This window comes from Sorex araneus, chromosome 11 (genome assembly GCF_027595985.1).
Source record: "Sorex araneus isolate mSorAra2 chromosome 11, mSorAra2.pri, whole genome shotgun sequence".
NCBI classification, from domain to species: domain Eukaryota; kingdom Metazoa; phylum Chordata; class Mammalia; order Eulipotyphla; family Soricidae; genus Sorex; species Sorex araneus.
Window position 1 is genome coordinate 56,347,041 of NC_073312.1, and position 18,212 is coordinate 56,365,252.

The window sequence follows — 18,212 nt, forward strand, 5'->3', positions numbered from 1 at the left end:
AAATGTTGGAAAAAGCCCTAATTCTGATCTTAAGTCTCTTACTTTTTCACCTTTTCTCAGTGATTTCGAAGGTGTGTGCCAAGAGTGGGTGTCAATGTATTCTGCCACTTGCCCCTGTAGCACTGTAGCACTGTTGCTTATCGATTTGCTCCAGCAGGTATCAGCAAAGTGTCCATTGTGAGACTTGTTGTTACTGTGTTTGGCATATCCAACACGCCCCGGGTAGCTTGCCAGGCTCTGCCAAGCAGGCAGGGTACTCTCGGTAGCTTGCCAGGCTCTCCAATATGGAGGGAGGAATGAACCCAGGGTTTGGCTGCGAGCAAAGCAAACTGTCTACCCGCTGTGCTATCTGTCCAGTCCGCTGGGCTTGGCGGTGCTGCCCATCTCCCTTCTGAGCTCAGGACCCTACCCTCAGAAACCTCAGGCCCAATGGCAGCCTGAGAGTCTCACACACACACACACACACACACACACACACACACACACACACACACACACACACACACAAGCAGAGGACTGGCTCAGAAATGGGGCTGAGTTGGAGGGCTGGGGAGGGGGCAGGCCAGACTCAAGATGCTATTGGATTGCACAGTGGGAGCAAAGAAGGGTCCCCCCCTGCCCCCAGAGGAAGAACGTAGGGAAGCGGCGTGGGACCTGCTCCCAGCCACCAGAATGGAGCCCGCAGATAGGTGGCGGGGCCCCACTCATTCGGGGTGTATGTGGGGGGGGGGGGGTCCATCCTGAGCCCCTCCTCAGACTGGCGCCATAGGCTGGAGCCTGGGCCCCTGCTGCCCTCTCAGAGCCCCCTTCACTCTGGGCTGCTGCCCGAGGCCCCCTGGAGGAAAGAGCTCTGGGCACTCGTGGACTCTCGAGGGTGCACTGGCACAGGAGCTAGCCCCACTCGGCCGGCGAGGGAGCACTGGCGTAGGAGCACACGGCACTTGGCGTCTGAGACGCCAGGGCCATTGAGCAGGCTGGCCCCAGCCCTGGAGGCGCACGGAGGCCCTGAGCCGCTGCAGACCTCTGCATTCTCACGGTCCCTCCAGAGGCCGGGGGGAGCGCTCGGCTGGGGGAGGCGGCTACATACTCCCGTGTAGGGTAGGCAGAAGGGACCCAGGGGTCCCTGGAGAGAGGGGTGCGCGCTGACCTCTTCTAGGCGAGACTGGGGGACCCTGCGGACAGCTCTGGCTGCTCTGGGCGCCCCCTGCCCCGCCACCAGAGGTCCCACAGCTCGGCCAAGGTTCTGAGTGATGGGGATGCACAGGTGGGCCACAGCGACAGCCCCCGGGCAGGATCCCAGCCTGGAGCGACGGTCAGAGATGCAGATGCAGGGACGGACCCGCCGTGATCAGGGGCGAGGCCTGGGGCCGCCCCCTGTCTGGGATGGGGACAGTGAGGGCCAGCACCAGTGCCAGAGACCTGAGCGGAGGTTGCAAGGGGGAGGGGGCTTCATGAGTGGTCTGGGGCGGCCTCTGGGGCGTCGAACTTGGCATTTGACAAAATCCCTTGCCTAGCTATCCTGTAATTCACTAGTTTAGAAAGTCAGCATGCTAGACCTGATGATATGTGATTCAAGACCACGTAATATTAAATCAGAAGTAGACATTTGCTTCATCCTAAGAATTAACAGCAATCATTTGGTAGTAGATTTTAATGTGATGAGGATTTGATTACTGTTCTGCATTGGACTTGGAATGGCTGAGTAGTGATGTGTCACACAGATGTTATATCTGCAGCTGATTTAGCCAGAGAAGAAGAGAAAAGAAAAGATAGAGAATATTTTAGTAAAAAAGAAATTCTCTTGAACCAAAAAACTAAACAACTTAAACCTAAAATCATTTTTATAGATGATAATATGCAATTTTTCTATGTGCTGTGGAATAAGTTTCATGATCACTTGCAATCTTATAAATGTAGAGATTCTCAAAGATTGCAATATTTTATTTGTTTTATTATTTTGGTAAAATCTCATAAAGACTTTTAGAAACATTAAAAAGTATTTAATAATTAAAAGAATAAATTTATGTTCAAGAAAAAATATCTGAAATCTTTCATTGGCAGCAATAATCATTTTATAAAAATAAATTCTAACAAATAGATATGTAAAATATTCAATAGTTACTCAGTTAATCAACATAGTTATGCATTTACATAAGAAAAGAGAAAGAATACACAAAACAAGGCCACTAAATTTTGATTACTTTTTTTAAAATTTTATTTTATTTTATTTACTTATTTTTTTTTTTGAATCACCATGTGGAAAGTTACAGAGCTTTCAGGCTTAAGTCTCAGTTACACAATGCTCGAACACCCATCCCTTTACCAGTGCACATATTCCACCACTAAGAACCACAGTAAACCTCCCCTCCTCCCACCCTCCCACTCCCCCGCCTCCCACCCCACCTGTGTAGCTGAAAAATTTCACTTTACTTTCTCTTTACTTTGATTACATTCAATGTTTCAACAAAATACCCACTATTATTGTTTGGAGTTTCTCCCCCAAAGTTGGACCTGCTGGAAAGGAAGCATTTGATAATTTGTTTTCCATTGCTGAGAATGAAGAGATATGAGGTCATGTGGCCACAATAGCGGCCACAAAGAGAAACATAGGCATATAATTCTAAGAACTACTCCTCATAGAACCTGGTTTTGTTTGGAATAAAGTGATTAATATGTGACTTTAGGGAAGGCTTACTATTTTGGATAAAGCGATGTTCAATGACTCGCTACTTCAGAGCATTTGGATGTTATAATTTATTGTAATACTATATTATGGGCTGGAGTAATAGCACAGCAGGTAGGGTGTTTGCCTTGCACGCAGCTGACCCGGGTTCAATTCCTCTAGTATACGGCCCCTCTCTGACAGCCCGACAAGCTACCGAGAGTATCTTGCCTGCACGACAGAGCCTGGTAAGCTACCTGTGGTGTATTCTATATGCCAAAAACAGTAACAAGGAGCTCACAATGGAGACATTACTGGTGCCCACTCGAGCAAATCGATGAGCAACTAACGGGATGACAGTGACAGTGACCATATAATAAATGATTATAATAAAATCTAAAATAACTTCTAATGCTTAGCATGCTACAAGAGCTCCATGAATTTATTTTTGGCATGTTTCATGAGTATGCACCCCATCATTACTTTTTCTTGTTAAGAGAACTCACATAGAACATCCCATTCTTTAAATTATGTTTTATAGAATATTGATGTTATCATTAAAATGCAACACAATTTTGAAGTGCAAAGAATAGGGAATGAGTCTGTGTCTATTAAAATAAAAGTAGATTTTAAAAAACACATCTTTCACCAGAAAGGTTCTATTCAAAAAAGGTATTGTTTGCTTCAGGTAACCAGAAGTTCTCAAAGATTGAAATATAAAGAACTATAAAAAAGTTTTCTCATGTACACTTAAGTGACAGTCAGCCAAAGCATCCAGCCAGACACTAGTCTTGGGTTTCCTCTCATCCAGATTCCAATTCATAACTTTTCATACAAACAGCTACATAATTTCATATGAAAAATGCTGGAGAATTTGTAAAATGTGGAGATAACTATCTAAACATTAAAATTAGTGATAAAGTCATTGTAGACTTTCTAATTACATGTTTTATATTTTTTCTTTAACTGCATTGGCTCAATGACTCTCTCTAAACTAAATCCTCAATAGACCTACTTAACTGTTTTGTGTAAGAGGAGGAATGTGACATATCTATGTATTGCTTTTAAAATTTTTAAAAAACTCCTTTATAAATGACTGTATTATATTCATTATTTTTAATTTGTAGACTTTGTCATTCTATGGTGTACTTGTAAAAGACTGCAGAATATCACACCTCAACATACATTTTCACATAATCATTTTGAGCTAAAGATATTTTAAAAACTACAAATATAAAAAAAATCACTGATCATACTTCTTTTTTCAATACCAGAATACTAAATTCCCACATGCAAGTATTCTTTCCAGAACTGAAGGAAAATATTATCAATAGCAAGTTGAGACCAAAAACACTGTATAAAAGTTGAACTTTTAGATTTCTTTTCTTCCTTTAATTTCTAATGGAATTATTTCTTTTCCACATGTGCTTCTGTTACACAAGCTTTTTTGTGTGTGTCTTCTTTTCTTTATGAGAACATTTAATCATTTAAAAGCATTACAAATGTGTGTGTGCGTGTGTGTGTGTGTGTGTGTGTGTTTCTCTTGTTATCTGAATGAATGTCACTTAATTCTGAGGTCCAGCTAAAAGCCCGAAGAGAGAATTAAATTTTTCTCATTTGTACCTATTTTTTAAATACTTGATAAAGATATTTATTATTATAAGCAACTATTTTTATTTCACATTTATAAAATTATATGCATGGCAAAAGCATTAGATAAATAAAAGAAATTTTAAGTATCAGTGATACTTAAACTCATATTTCAGTCCCAGAGCTAATTTTCTTTTAAAAAATCCAGTGTATAAATAAGTTAATTATACCATAAACAAATATTTTATGAGTTTTAACATCATGTACAATGGTATTGATTAGATCCCCTTCTCTATTATTTTCAAGTACCTGGAAAATATTTTCTAATTGTTTTTAGTGAACACTTATGGCAATTATCTTGTTTCAGCATTATGTTATCTCTTGGAGAACTTTTGTTGCTTGGTTCCTAATGGAATATTATTGTGTAACTATTCTTCAACAGTTATAGTATAAAGGGAAAAACACACATAAAAGATAAAACAATATTTATAAACTTCAGTGTAATTGGCCTTTAAGAGATTGTGATAAAGCATAATATAGAATTTGGGAAAGCCACTGGATGTTACTTCAGTACCACTGTATATTACTTCAGATAGCGTAGCAAGGCAGTCTGGCTACATTGACAGAACTCTGAGGAACACACCATCTCATGCGACAAAAAAATAAGCTGAGGCTATGATGAGTTTAATATTCTATTATTTATAATGCATTGAATTTTGATAGATGCTTAAATTCATTTTAAATATGAATATTTAAAATGATTTTGAAAGATTTTTTTGAAGAGTTTATATCACAGTTTCTTTACAGCCATAAAAATAAAGAGGCCTGATTGGGCTTTTAAAATATATTTTCAAAACCAATACATAAATATCTAATACTAATTTTGATATATGAAAATCAAAATTAGTACCAGCTATTACATATAAGGCATCTTATATTTAATAAGTTTAATTTCTAAATAATATTTTGATTAACTTTTTGTTATAAATATAATATTAACAATTGAAAGTATTGGGAACTAAAACTCCTCACCATGTGATTAAACACAAATGGGTTTTCCAAAATAATGATTTTCTTTTAATATCTGTGAATTTTTTCACACGTATATTAAATTACACTGAGAAATTGTTCTTTCACATAATGAGGATAGTTCACCAGAACAAAACTCTGTCCATTAGTTATAACTATATGAATGTGCATATCTTTATACAAATTCTTATTTACAGAAATTTGAACATTAACTGTTCTCATGAAATTTTGGATGACATAGTTTTTAAGTACATAGTTTTAACTTTTATAGACAGCAACTATCTAAGAAAACTAATACTGTAAATCATCTTGAAATACTTAAAGAAGATTTTTGGAGCCAGAGAGATAGTGCAGTGGATAAGGTGCTTGCACTTCATACTGCTAACCAGATTCAATTCCTGATAGCACTTGTGGTCCCCCAAGTACCACATGGAGACTTCCCTGGGCTGAGAACCAGGAATATTTCCTGAGCTCTGCCAAGTATTAAAAAAAACCCTCCCACCACCAGAAAAAGAAAAGAAAAAAAAATGGAGAGTTTCCCTATCAGTAGAAATGTTATTTTGTATATCCAACAAAATATATTGTTATTATGTCAAATTGTGTAAAATAAATTATATGAAATTGTGATTTTAACATGAAATTTTATGAAAGAACATCATTTATTTTAAAAATATTCAAGTAGTTTTACCCTTATATTTTTTAGGTATCAGAAATTTTTTTGGAAATATAATACTAAAGAGGGCTCTCACTTACCAGTGCCCTCTCGATGGGCATAATGTTTGTGATGATGTTGGGGCTGAAAAGATAATATTATATATGGCACTTGCCTTGCATATGCACGTAACTGGGTTTAATTTCTGGCATTCCACATGGTCTACTGAACACCGCCAGGAGTAACTCCTAAGTGCAGAGACAGGAATAACCCCTGAACACTGCCAGGTATAGCTCCCAAACAAAAAACAAATTCTAATGATGATATATTCTTTGTCAATATTTCCCTTTTCTCGACTTTTTGGTCATTAGATAAGTTTCAGAGTTTCAGAAAAACACAGTACTCTGTGAGGCATAAAATCTTGCAAAATCCAGAAGACTGCACATCCAGGATCACAAATATTTCTAGTATATGAATTTTAATTTTGTGTGCTTCAAAATAGTCGAAAAGGGACCCTCTCTACCTAAAGACTCTGATTCCAGAGACCTAACACATTTGGACATCCAGCACAGCTTCTTACAGCAATGCACTGGGACTGTGAGCTGGGATACAACCCCGCGCTGCCCGGGGATGGATCTTTCCTCTCCACCCTGTTTTTCTGCATGGAAAATGGCGGCGGCAGCAATATCCACATGGTGAGAGCCATCTTCTAAGACTCCTAACCCAGAGGTATACGGTTTTTACACTTGGGGCTTTAGGGAATCATGGGAAGTGGGTGTAACCGGCACGCCCTAGGCCCAGATAAATCAGGAGCTGCTGAGAGTGAAACGAACTGTGAGATGGGCTATGCAGTTTCTGGCAGAATTTTCCCTGGACTTTATACAGAATTCCAAAACCCCGCGGCGGCTGCCACAGCCACGCAACTTAACATTTCTAAATTGTCAGCAATGTGAAATGGTTCCTTTTTTAGCAGATCTGACTTTGGGGGGAAACTCCAAATAATAACAGTGAGTTTTTTTGTTGAAATATTGAAGGTAATCAAAGTAGCAGCCATTTCTCTAGACTGAACTAAGCAACAGCCCCACGCCAGCCAGCCGAGAAGAGGAAATATCCCTCTTTCCCGGTTGTTTCCCATTTTGGGGGAGAAACGCGGCGTGGCATCCACCATACTATGAGGCGCAGGAAGGGGGATGAGGGGGGAAAAAAGAGGAAAAGGAAAAAAAAAGAGTTACATACTTGGAGCAGTGGGGCTATATATCTCTTCATTCTAAGCAATGGAAAACTAATTATCAAAAGCTTCCTTGGTAGTAGGGCTGTCCTTCTTGGGGAGAAACTCCAACAACAATAGTGAGTTTTGTGTTAAAATATGGAATGTAATCAAGGTAAAGAGAAAATGAAGTGAAATTCATTAGTTATGCAGTTGGGAGTGGGGGGAGTGGGGGCGGGAGGTATAATGGGGTTTTTGGTTGTGGAATATGGGCACTGGTGAAGGGATGGGTGTTTGAATGTTGTATAACTGAGACATAAGCCTGAGTACTTTGTAACTTTCCACATGGTGATTCAATAAAAAAATTTTTAAAAAATAGCCGAAAATTTAGCAACCCTATTCTGTGAAATATTTTTAATATTATTTGAAAACAACAAAATAAATGATAACAATAATAAGTTGAATAAAAATAAATAAAATGAACTGTCTTCTATGTCTCTACCGTTAATATACATTTAAAAATATTTTTATTAGTGAATCACTGTGAGGTACAATTACAGACTTACAAACTTTCGTGCTTGCGTTTCAGTCATACAATGATCCAGTACCCTTCCCTCCACCAGTGCCCATTCTCCACCACCAATGGTCCCAGCATCCCTCCCACCACCCCCAACTTTTCCCCCCCACCCCACCTTGCCTCTGCGACAGGGCATTCCCGTTTACTCTCTCTCTCCTTTTGGGTATTGTGGTTTACAATAGTTGAATTAAGTAGCCATCATGTTGGGTCTATAGTCTACTTCAGCCCTCATCTCCCATCCTTAGTGGGCCCTCCTAGCACCCTTTGTACATTTTATCTCACACAGATGCACATCTTATGTTTGCACATGAATATAATGTATTTTTCTGGCCTATTTAACTTCTCTCTTTGCTTTCCCTATCCCTGAACAGATTTATAGAACACACCATATTCAAAGATTTCTAGAATTAAATTATTTGGCATATGTGAATTCCCTATACTAGAGGATATGGACATCTCCTTGCAGATGGAGTCAGAATATAGGATCCCTTCATCTGTTTCTCTGCCAATAGCTAGGGAAGGGTGGATGAGCAGAGCTCATGCTTTCTAGCTTGAGACTTTGACCTATCTCTTTTCTTGCTGTCTTTTGTGTCCTCAGCCGAAACTGAAGTGTAAGACACACTGGAATTCTAAAAGTGGAGCAGCTTCCAGCAGCCTACAAAAGGACCATAGAGAAAGAGTGATTATTATTTAAATGAGGTTGTGCCTGATATTGTTCAGGGGTAAGGCCATTCCTTGGGAAGATTCAGACTCAATCTTAGAACCACAACCACATATGGTTTCCTGAGCGTGGCCTTTTGTGACCCTGAGAATGGAATTAGAAGTAAGCCCCCTGCACTTCTGTGCGTGGTTAATGACCACCCACTCCCCGCAAAGAAAGAAAAGAAAAGAGGAAATTCAGCTCCACTTCCCTGAAAGTGTGATTTTACTAGAACCATTTATGAGGCAGATGGTACTTGACAAGTGCTACCATTTCTTCACCTATCACACATCCAAACACAGGTGCATAACACAGGTGCATAACACAGCATAATACAGGTGCTGCTGTCAGCCAATTAATGAGTCTTGTGGGGCAAGAGAGACAGCTCAAGGCTCCTAAGATTTCAAAGAGGAGTAAAAGGTGCTCTTAATCATGGTTGTTTGTACATTTTCTCCAAGAATTTCCTATATTTTACTGGGCCTTTCTCTGTGTATATACATATTTTCACTTCTATAAATAAAAATAAATAAATAAATAAATCTATTTCTTTCATTTTAAAAATAAATGCTGACATAGCTTTTCACCACACTAACTAAAATTCATCAAGAATTATTTTTTGCTTAAATTATTTTTGGCATAGACTCATTAAGAGCACTCTCAGCACCAAACCTACAGATTATAATTTTCTTCAGCATTCCGTTAATGGATATATAAATCACTTTCCCTATATTTGATAAATATTTATTAAGAATGTATTATAACATCCAGAATTCATATACACAGGGTATGTAATCTAGTAAATTAGGTTAAAAATAAGAAATAGCAATGAGTACATAATATATCATTGGGAGCTTAGGACATAAATAATTGAGGGCTAGCTAATTGACACATAGCTGGAACTGCTCTTTAACATAAAATAATTGCATAAGACACACCATTCTTAGGAGTTATATTTGAACATAATCCTGAAACTTGAGAGTGTCAGTCATGTGACTGTTGGGAGATCGAATTGATGAAGTACCACAGAGTTGAACATAATTGCCAAATTTAGATGGTATCACATAAGACCATTTTTGACCATCTGTTCTGCATCATCCAGGATCCTTTTTTTAAACCTTTTTTACCTTTATAATTTGTTATTTTGGCACTCACAATAAAGAAAAAGAACATGAGCCAGAGATGCAGCTCAATGAAGAGAGTATGCCTTGCAGAAATGAGGTCCTGGATCCCTGTCACTATAGAACAAGCTCTATAGAACAAACTAAAAGAAACATGATACATGTTTGTGGAACAACCCCCCCACCAGCCCCTGAATTTGATGAATAATGGAAAATCTAAATAAAAGACTATCAGGATTTTTATTTAATGGAAGATGGAGGTAGTGTCCCCTGGCAGTGCTCAATGCTTCCTCCTGACACTGTGCTGAGAGCTCATTCCTGAAGGAGAATATCCAAATTGGAGTTATGTATGACTGTCAGACTACCATGGTATGCTCACTACAACTGTTGGAATTCAGTGTCTGGTAACAGAACCCAGGTTTGAGAAACTGTATGACTCCGTCTTACCTCTGTGAAGGAATTCATTAGGGCCCAGGAGTAGTGAATACCCACTTTCCTTGCTTGGACCACAGTTCATTAATACATGGTGCTCTTTTGGGGTGGGTTTCTATGATCTACATATATGGCATGGCCTACAATGGAGGCACAGGTTTAGTCAAATTTTCGATGATTTGTTTAGTTGAAAAGCAGAATATTTATTTGATGAAATTTAATTAATCTGGAAAACCATGGAGAAAATAGTACCAGAGGAATAGTTCAACACGTAGGGGAATATGCCTTGCATGCAGCCTACTTGAATTCAATCCCTGCTACTCCATACAGTTCCTGAGCACAAAGTCAGGAGTGTGGCCCAAGAACTAATAAGAAAAAGTACAGATGTTTGCTTTTGTCTTGGAGTACTGAGAAAAATAATCATACCTCTTAAAACTGTCTTTTTTTTCAAATAAATATTTAAGAATTAAATTATCATGTATAAGAAATGTAATAGGGTATCTATTTTTCTTTCTGTTATTTTCACTATTGATGACTATTTATTTCACTATCTGAGAAAAAATACAGAATAAACACTTCACTTTTACTTTGTATTTTCCCCATTTAGCACATCGTGGTCTAAAAGCCAATATCTTCACAATCAGAATATTTCACCATTTCTTATTTTGCCTTTTTAATAATGAAAATCTCTGGGAAGTTATATATATATAACCTCTTTTGTCAGCTGACCTGCTATGATGCTATTTATAAGAGAAAGATTGATTGGTATTTGGCAGGAAAGAAATAGACTTACTGTAGCCTAAAAGAAAAAAAAAATCACATACTCACTTAGAGATAAAAACGTGACTCTTTCTGTGAATGAACATTAAATGTCAAGGAAGCAGATTCAGAATGTTTCATAGTACCATGTGCTATTTTCTGGGTCACTTCTTCTTTTAATATCTTTCCCAACTGTGATAAAGTTTTCTTTTCAATGTTTCTAATATTGAAATGTAAGAGTATTAAAGATGAACCCAAAGGAATCACAGTAGCACATAATTAATCTTGATAGCAGGAATTTCCTGACCTGCATATTAAATTATCGCTTGCTTTTATTCAGTAGACATTTTTCTTGTTTAAAAGCAAAGGAAATCAATTCTGTGTTTCATAGATGAGAAAATCTCTCATCTATAAACCTCTCTTCCTCTCTCTGTTTACCTTGTTCTCCTCATAAATGGTGTTATATAATTATGTGTTTCATTTTTATACTCATTAAAATTATCATTTTAATTGTTAGATGTTAAATAAAATATAACTAACAAAATATGCTGGCATGGATTTGTTTTATTTTACTTCTCTAAAAAATTGACAACTTTTAAAGCATGCAAGCAATTTTTGGAAAATACTTCTTGCTTGGTAGTATTTGAAATAATTTTTTTTAATATTTGGGATTTTTTTGAAAAAAAATGCCCTTACATATGGAATTCTTAACTTTGTTTAGAGTGCATTGTATAAAACCTACTTTCCCTCAGTTACAGAAGATTCCACAGCATTAATGTAGAAATTAATCAACATTAGTATATATAGGAAGCACTAGCAAAAAATGCAGAATACTTTATCAGTATAAACAATTTAATAAACAATTTACAGATGCTATGTTAACAAAATGCTCTCACTTTAAATATACAGAGATGTGGAGACAGCTTTAATACAAACAACACTTTTTGTAATTCCTGCTAAAATCCTTATGCTTTATTAATATTAGTTCAGAAAACCTAGATATTGTTATTTAAAATTAAAGATAAAAATATGAGACTTGATTATTATTAACTATATATATCTATCTTAACTTTATTAGCTATAAATATACTGCACAAAGTATACATATAGAGACTTTCTGTAACTTCAATTTCATTTGATAGTTTGATAGTTTAATTGTTCATCATAATTTTTCTTAAGAAACAGAAAAAGGAACTGTGTATAGTTAATTAAAATTGAAGCTTGGAGTAGTTTAGTATCATGACATTTTGATGAAGGTTTTAATTAACAGAACAATGATCTTAACTACTATAGAAATACTGACTCCTGCGATGAATCACTCTATATCCTTTCCTTTTTTTTTTAATAAATCATTGCATTGAAATATCTGTTTGGTTTAGTTACCAACCTTTATTTCAGCTTTTCTCTTAAACCTAGAAGATGATATAAATGGCAATAAATAATATTTATGCATATCTTAGTTTATATTAAAGTATTGTCAGTTAAATCTATGAGAGCTAAATCAATACTATGGGTTTTTACAGATTAATTGTGGTATTTTAGTAATAAAGCTTTCCTTAAATTTTAAAACAAGAAATTTATGACATTATTAAGCATGAAACCAAGCAACCTTGCTTTACTCCCCATTCAACAACTTCCCTCATGACTGTGGTTGTGTTCCAAACAAAGATGTATGATAGTCCTTGTTCTCAATGAGGATATCTCTGTGATAAAGAAATACGATGGGGGTGGGGGAGAGAGAGAGAGAGAGAGAGAGAGAGAGAGAGAGAGAGAGAGAGAGAGAGTATAATAAGCAACACATCCTGGTTTGTTCCTTGGCACTGCATATGATTCCCTAAGTACAATCAGGGGTCACTTCCAACTCAATATGAAATAGAAATACTGCTACAGCTTATAAAAGAAATAGCACATTCTTTCTTCCAAATTTGCTTCTCAGAGCCTTTGCAACCTCTGCTTTATCCAATACCATCGAGTTCAGCATATGCTTAAGTTCTCCATCCCATATACCTTTGAATAAACAAGGTTCACTCTCCCTGTTATGTTTCGTAGTAATTAAATCACATGTATAAGAAATTGAAGATAAGTTTCTTTTGAGGTTCATATTATAAAAGTATATAGCACTGTCATCCTGTTGTTCATCGATTTGCTCGCACGGGCACCAGTAACGTCTTCATTGTGAGACTTGGTGTTACTGTTTTGGAATATTGAATACGCCATGGATAGCTTGCCAGGCTCTGCCGTGTGGGTGAGATACTCTCGGTAGCTTGCCGGGCTTTCCCAGAGGGACGGAGCCTTTATAAATATTTTATATTTATCGGTACTAAGGTATGTAAGCCATTATATATATTATTATATATAATGTATATATATATATGAAACAGATGATTCTGCCTCTATGGAAATAGTATTCTTCTAAAATTGTTTCCATATGACACAGTCCAATTTCACTCCCTGGTACCTGCTCAAAGAATACTCACAAAGTATTAATCAAAAAGATATATCCAAATCATGGTCATTGCATCACCGAGTACAATGGCCAGGATACAGAAACAGCCTTAACACCTAAATAAATTGTTTATAGATACAATGTATTATTGTGCAGCTATTAGAAAATCAACAAATCTTACAGTTTTTTGAAGCTTGGATGGAGCCAGAAAGAGACAAGTGTAGTGAAGAATAGTCTAAGGAACAGTAACAAACACAGTGATGTCATTATTCTTTTGTATATATATAGAAATAAAACATGGGCATGGACAATATGGATACATAAAAATTTATTTATTAGCAGTATGGAGATTACCAAATATTGGGTGGATTGGAAGGGAAGAAGAGGTAGAGTAGAAGTGATGCAGTGGGTGAGGATTGGTGGCACTTTGGTGTTAATGAAACTGCATCACCTTGGTTCAGCAAAATCATAAATGTTAAAACTATTTTAACTATGTCATATATTACCCTAACTATAGTAAAACAGAAGGACTAAAGACTGATAATATGTATTATAACTCCATCTTCTCCTTCCTTTATGCATTTGTAATTTACATACATGTCCTATTTCTCTGTTACATTGAAAGCCAGATACAAAGTAAATTAGGTTATACCTTTCTGAGAATGACAGAAAATTTATATGCCTTGTAAAAATTAGTCTTTGTCATAAATTTAGGAATTTCTAGAAATTTTAATTTGAAAATTTCCCACAAACATATTGACATAAAATTAGTATTTTTAGTACATATTTAAGTATGAATACTGTTAGAACAGTAAATAAAAAAAACTGTATTTTAAATACTTGGGAAACATTTATATCGTTAATCATGCTAAATATACATTTTTTCTAAATACACACACAGTATGAGAAATTGGTTAAATGATATGCAAGAAAAATGCTAATTAATACTTTAAATACTGCTATGTCTCTTCTTGCATGCAAATACTTTAGTAGCACTGTCGCACTGTCGTCCCGTTGTTCATCAGTTTGCTCAAGCAGGCAACAGTAACATTTCCATTGTGAGACTTACTGTTACTGTTTTTGGCATATTGAATACACCACGAGTACCTTGCCAGGCTTTGCCGAGTGGGCGGGATAATTTTGGTAGCTTGCCGGGGTCTCCAAGAGGGATGGAGGAATTGAACGCAGGTCGGCAGCATGCAAGGCAAATGCCCTACCCGCTGTGCTATTGCTCCAGTCCTCAAATACTTTAGTAATCAAATACAATTTTAATAAGTCAATCAAGGATTGAATTAAAGAAAACAGGAAGGCAGTATTTGGGGATAAAATTTTTCTACAATTTTTTCTAACATAATGGTCTTGTTTTAAATGGTTTTGTTTTAAACAAGTACAAAATACAGATTTATTATTTTTCTTATTGAGGTATGATCTTGTGATTTACAATATTGTTAACGATGGTGTCCCATGTACATAATTTCAGTACTTCACTCACTATACTCATGTTCCTCAACTAGGGAACCCAATGCCCCTTCTTTTTGCCCCCTAAACAACTTACTGTATGCATAAGTTCTCCCATTATGTTGCCTTGTGGCCTTTGTTGCTACCTTGATATATATTTTTATGTGTGGACAGATCAGAGATCATTATGTATCTATCAGTCCCTCTCTTTCTGAGTTTACTCAGCATGATATCTTCAATTTCCATTCATATTGTTGCAAATTGCATGATTTTGTTCTTTCTTAGAGCTGGAAACTGCTCCATTGTGAATACATACCACAACCTCTTGACCCTTCTTTTGTATTTGGGCATTTGAGATATTTCCATATCTTGGCTATTGCACCAAGTGCAGCAATGAACATATGTGTGCATATTTCCTTTCAAATGAATAATTTTGTGCTTTGAGGATAGATGCCAATAAGTGGTATTGCTAGGTTATATGGTAATTCTTCCCTGATTTTTTGGATGGACTATACTTTCCATAGAGGCAGAAGTAGGCAACATTCCATCAACAGTAAATGAGTGTGTTTTTTTTTTCACCAGAACCCTGCCAACAATAACTGTTTCCAGACTTTTTGATATGTCATACTGTGCAATTTGAAAATATACTTTCTGCAATTATCAGCTTGGTTCTTAAAGTCTTGTACAGAATAAAACTGTTCACTATTTGGGAATAACACATTTCTTACTTGCTTTGTCTATAGTTTAGAAAAACTGTTTTATATGTTTATTATTTCTGGGGCTGGAGAGATAGCACAGCCGTTAAGGTGTTTGCCTTGGATGTAGCCCAACCTGGGTTCAATTCTTCAGCCCCTCTCAGAGAGCCTGATAAGTTACCGAGAGTATCTCGCCCGAGAGGCAGAGCCTGGCATGCTACCTATGGTATATTCGATATGCCAAAAAAGGTAACAAAAAGTCTGACAATGGAGACGCTGCTGGTGCCCACTCGAGCAAATCAATGAGCAATGGGATGACAGTGATAGAGTGATACAGTGATATTATTTCTGGTATTCATAAGTAACTTCTGTGTTTTGCTATTATTATAATTTTTCTTAATTTGGGGGGGTTATGCCCGACGGTGCTCAGGGGTTACGCTTAGCTATGTACTCAGGAATTACTCCTGGCAGGCACAGAAAACCATATGGATGCCAGGGATCAAACCCGGGTTGGCAATGCGCAAGGCAAGCACCATAACCCCTCATAATAACTTTTAAAAACAGCTGTGAACATCCATTTCAAAGGTGAAAAAACAGATGGATAGATAGAGGCAATAATTGTTTCTTTTAATTTATCTGACAGAAGGATTTGTATTTTTACTACCATAGAGCTGCCCTACAGTGATCACTCCACATTACATTTCTTCTCTGGTGCAACTTTGAGTTACCTAATATTTTACACACATTAGCAGAGAGTTGATGGAATATTAGGAAACAAGTGAAAATGATATATAATGTTGCAAATGATGTAAAAATAAATGAAAATAGAGAGGAGGAAAGACATTCATAGTAGCATCATTTTCATATTTTCTCTTACTATTGCCTTTTCTGAAACAGACCCAAACTTTGGTTTGCAAATCATTTCTTTTTGAATCTAAGTTTATGTGTCTCTGTGTAAGTTGGTTTTAATGCAAGTAATATATAAGAACACTCAAGCTAGAAGTATGCCAATTGTTGACTCCATTCACATGGCCTTTATGATAGGAGGTCAATTAAATTAATTTTTTTAAAAATCAGAGAAAACCAAGTTGTTTGTTAACTATTTTTTTCTAAAGATTTAGACTATGAAATATAGAACCCCCAAAGCACTACATTGAGTCTCACACAACTTCATGGGTTTTTTTTTAAAGAAACCAAACAATGAATTTTTGTGACCTTATTTGATTCCTATTTCTGCCTGTATTAAAAAAAAAAAAAACAACAAATATAAACATGGGTAGTCCTATTTTGGAAAGCCTCTACTTTTTTTTTTTTTTTTTTGCTTTTTGGGTCACACCCGGCAATGCACAGGGGTCATTCCTGGCTCATGCACTCAGGAATTAACCCTGGCGGTGCTCAGGGAACCATATGGGATGCTGGGATTCGAACCCGGGTCGGCCGCGTGCAAGGCAAACGCCCTACCCGCTGTGCTATCACTCCAGCCCCAAGCCTCTACATTTTGTGCAAGAAATTTTGAATCACCTCAAACTAAATCATAGCTCAAATCAATGTTTTCTTGATTCATTTCGTTTAAGTCTCAGAAACTGTGCATTATTCAAGAAAATGACATTTCAGTCAACAATATTTCCTCATAATTTGTTATGTGACTTTATTTTCATAATACATATACTTTCACACTGATCATGGCAGAAATATTGTAGTATAGAGTCAAATACATTATTGAAGATAAAGAAATCTGACCAACTTCAATATGTTTGACTCATTAGATATATCCCAATATTCACAAATAATGTTTTCTCATGATTAGCAAGAAAAAAGTAATAAATTTGTATCTAATGGTAAGAGACTGCATCTTATTTTCTCAGGCAAGTTATAAATCTGTAACAGGACTAAAAAATTAATAATGCCTACTTTCTATCTCAAATGATTCCTGATTTCATTAGAAACTATATTATCTTACCTGTTAATAGTTTTACTGCAGCATTGAATAAGTAAATTATTTTCATTTAGAGATAAATAATCCATAAATCACTTTAGTTTTTGATGTAAAGTGTATTTGATATTTGTACAGTGATATTATGATACAGTGATAGAATAAAAAAATCACTATAATAAGCCTACTAATATCACCAAACATATATACTATCAATGTGTATATATCATCCAAGCTTTGAAGCTGTATTCTCAGCACCTTTCAATTATTTAATACTACATTATTAACTATACTCTCCATGCTATACATTATACCTCTATAATTTATACCATAGCTGTTCTTCTAACTTTCCCAGTTCCTAATTTCCTACCATAGCTTTTTGTTTTCTGTATCCATGAACTACATTTTTGGCTAGATGCTTTTATGATTTCAAATATAAATAAAGTCATATTTATCTTAATCTGATTTCTTTCACTTAACTAATGCCTTCGCTGAGGAACTACTGTGAAAAATGATGAGTTTTTAAAAAATTGTTCAAGAGTATTCTATTGTATGTTTGACTATGATTACACACCATGTTTTCTAAATTAATCATCCATTGGTTTACACTTAGCTACTTATTATATTACTTTAAAAACAATGTACAATTAATGTTGTATAAATAATTGCTATATTAATGGTAGTTACTTTTCAATTCAGTGCCACAGATAAGCATTTGGTAGTCATGATATTTTTTGCTTTTCTAATGTCCACTGTACATTGGGACTATCAACATAATCCCACGGGAAATTTTTTTGATAAGCATATTCTTCAAAATATCAGAAACTGGGGCTTGCACAAGATTGACCAATGTTTGATCCCTACCATAAATGTTTCCATGAGCACTGCCAGGAAAGATCCCTGAGCACAGAGTCAGGAGAAATTCCTGAGCACCACCGAGTCTCACCTGCTCTC

The 18,212-nt window shown here is 36.3% G+C and overlaps 1 protein-coding gene across 1 annotated transcript in view; it reads right to left on the reverse strand.

The window, feature by feature from the left end:
* Nucleotides 1-18,212, reverse strand: part of PCDH15 (protocadherin related 15) — a 1,456,321-nt gene that overhangs the window by 1,091,598 nt on the left and 346,511 nt on the right. The gene's annotated exons all lie outside the window — the stretch shown is intronic.